The sequence below is a fragment of the Lepus europaeus genome, chromosome 2 (assembly GCF_033115175.1).
Source record: "Lepus europaeus isolate LE1 chromosome 2, mLepTim1.pri, whole genome shotgun sequence".
Taxonomy (NCBI): Eukaryota; Metazoa; Chordata; class Mammalia; order Lagomorpha; family Leporidae; genus Lepus; species Lepus europaeus.
The window spans coordinates 62,608,692-62,612,120 of record NC_084828.1 but is presented as its reverse complement, the minus strand read 5'-3'; the positions used below and the strand labels follow the sequence as shown (position 1 = coordinate 62,612,120).

General features: G+C 34.2%; 1 pseudogene; it reads right to left on the bottom strand.

The window, feature by feature from the left end:
* Positions 1-2,379: 2,379 nt before the first annotated feature.
* On the bottom strand, positions 2,380-2,450 carry LOC133752538 (U2 spliceosomal RNA; annotated as a pseudogene).
* Between the last annotated feature and the right edge of the window lie 979 nt (positions 2,451-3,429).

Sequence of the window (3,429 nt, the reverse complement as noted above, 5' to 3'; positions counted from 1 at the left end):
AGAGATGGACAGTGTCCTGTCCACTGTAAAACACCTTGCCAAGGCAACTGCAGTCAGGGCTCGAAATTCAACAAATCTACTGCAGGCTAATTTTGAAGCTGATATTTTGTATGGCCTGTGGATGATGTTATAAATATCCAATGGCCTTTGGCAGAATAAAGGTCCTAAACTCTCAGGTGTTTGATGACTGAGCAAAAAAAATAGGCAAACTTATTTTCATCACAATTTTACTGACAAAAAGTAACTTCAGAAATACAAACACTCCTACATACCACAGAGGCTCTCAACCTTCAGTTTCTGTCATTCCAGACGATTTGTGGAGCTAATTATGGGGCAAGGAGGTGTCCACAATCTATTTGAAGATTCAGAAGTCTAATCAGAAATTTCATGATTATTGCAGATACATTAACTAAAATTCCATTGGCTTTTTTGTTGGTCTGGCATTGCATACATAAAGAGGTATATAGTCAGATAATCTAGGATAGGAAAAAATGAATCGGCTATTACTAAATAAATGTAGTCTGTGATATATTTTAATTATATCTGATCTATGTAAAACTGATAACAATAAATATTGAAAGGGAGACTTTGAATGTGAAAAACAACCACCAATATACACTAAAATCTCTTGTAATACACATAAGTCACATGTAAGTCTGCTATGTATTATTCTGCCACACACTAAAAGGTCTGTGACTATAAAGGAGTTCTGCTTGGAATTTTATATTGCATTTCCACAGGTGCAATATGTTGTTATGTAAAGTATATTAGTCTAAGTTAGTCATATTTAGATGAGACCGGGCATGTTCAGGGTGCTATGGCCGTAGAGTTGGTCATACTTAAGTCATCAACACCATTCATTTGGAATCATAAAGTGCTGGAGGAGGAGAGATCTGTTTGGAGAGTGTGCAGTGTGCCCAGAGAACGGTTTTCCTAGCTCCTCCTCCTTGCTCTGTTTTCTGTAGTCCAGTGTCAAATATTTTTGTCTTAGATCCTCACAAAGCTATTGTTTCTGTGGGCTTATGTGGATAGCATCATTGACACTTACCATATTAGAAATTAAAACTGGAGAATGTCTTGAAATTTATTTGTTACTTAACTGAAGAAGTATTTTGAAATTTATTTGTTACTTGTTTAATAATAATGGCAAAGCCTATTACATATGAACCAAAATACTTTTTGATGAAAATAATCATGCTTTACCAAACAAAAAAATTGAGAAAAACACTGTTTTTCATTTGCAAGTCTCTTTGATATCTGGCTTACTCGAGACAGCTGGATTCTCATATTTGTGACTGCACTCCACCTATATGTGGTGTAGTTTGAAATGTAGGAAGAAAATCTGGCCTGAAAGAGATAAGCAACAGGTCTTCAAAAAGTTCATGGAAAACCTGCATTATGAAAAAATTATGAATGAATTTTATTTTTGTATGAAAATAAACATATTTTAATCTTTTCTTAATTTTTTTTACATAGAGTAAATGGTAGTTTTATTGATCTTAAGGTCCTCCACTCATTCAACATTTATTTACCACTGACTATGGGTTAGACAGTAAGTGAGACATAATGTTTACTCTCAAAGAGTTTATAATGAATCCATCAGGTTGTGGTCATCTAAACAATAATTTCACTGAGAGTTTACTATGTGACACCGTATTCCAAATGTTTTACAAAAGTTCTTTTCTTAATTTTTCTTCCATCTTTCCATCTTCCACAAATTTTTAAATGCCCTTGTACAGTTGGAAAAGGGAAGAATGTTTTAGTAGCTTTTTCAGATAATTGTGGATAATCTTTGATGTTATTCCAACATCCTTCAAGTAGTAATTTTAAAATAGTTTCAATGTGGTATTTAAGTATATATCAATAAACTCTTCATGCACTTTTTACATTAAAATCCATAGGTCTTTTGAGTTAACCTTTTACTCATGTATGAGTATGCTCTGGTCATTTGGGAATCTGTGGTTTATCAAACTAGGCAGATGTTCCAATGTTGTGTATTTCATCATACAATATGAAATATATCATTTTTATAGATTATATTTCATTATGATAAATTTTACATTTCAGGACACAAATTTTCCACTGATTTAAATTTTTCTTGTGAGTTTAAGTTGTGTCATTGTCAAGAAGTATTGTTGGTTGTTTTTCAAGGTGACAGGCTCACTTTGTTTATTTCTGAGAAAAATCTGTTAAATTTTCAAGTCTGAATAACTATCATTTTGTCTTATGACTCAGTTCTTCTTTCAAGTAAAAATGTCACTCTATAAAAAAAAATGACTAGCTCACCTGTAAAGTCAATGCATTAATGCTTTTCCTAGACAGCCACTGTATTAAATAAACTCCTATTTTGTCCCACAGACTATTAAAAAAACCTAACCAAGAGGATCAGGATTTAATAACATTAAGAAATTTTATTACACTTGATCTTAGCCAAAAGGCCGAGAAGCGATACATTAAGAAATTTTACTGCATTCTTTTTATTTTTAAGGAGAGAGAGAAAGAGAGAGAGAGAGAGAGAGAAAGAGAGAGAGAGAGAGAACACTGCTAGTTCAATCCCCAAATGCCCAAAGCAGCCGAAGCTGGTCTAGCCGGAGGCCAGGAGTCCAGAATTCAATCAGAATTTCCCAAATGGATGTGAGAGACTCAATGACTTTAGCCATCATCTGCTACCTCCCAGGGTGGGTATTAACAGGAAGCTGGGATCAGAAGCAGAACTGGGAATCTAACCCAGGTCCTCTGATATGGGATGCAGATATCCTAAATGGTGTCTTAACTATGTCCCCAAATACCTACCTGCTTGTGTACATTCTTAAATGAAACTGATTTCTATATTTGCTGCTGCAAGTATACAGTGGGGAAGAAAACAGTGACTATAATAGTCCTCCTTTATCAGGGGTTTTGTGATCTATGATTGCAATTTTTTGGTCAATTACAATCTAAAAAAATTAAATGGAAAATTATGGAAATCAACAATTGATAAATTTTAAAGTACATGAAATTCTGAGTAGTGTAATGAAATCTCACACTGACAGGCTCCATGCTATCTGGGATGTGAATCATCCCCTTGCCCAGCATATCAGTGCTATATGTGCTACCTACCTGTTAGTCACTTAGTCCCTAGATTATTTTGGCTATCAGATCAAATGTCACAGCATTGCAGTGCTTATATCCCAGTAGCCTAACACTACATCACAATGTCCACATCAGTCACCTCATTTTATCTCATCCTGTAAGCAAAGTAGCAGCTCATATCTTCAAAAAAGGGTGTGTACAGTACATTAAGATTCGTTTTTTATAAAGCAAGCCCATAGTCACATAACTTTTATTACAGTATATGGTTATAAAATTGCTCTGTATTATTATTAGTCCCTGTTGTTAATCTCTAGTTGTGCTTAATTTGTAAATTGAACTTTGCTATAGCTGTGTAGG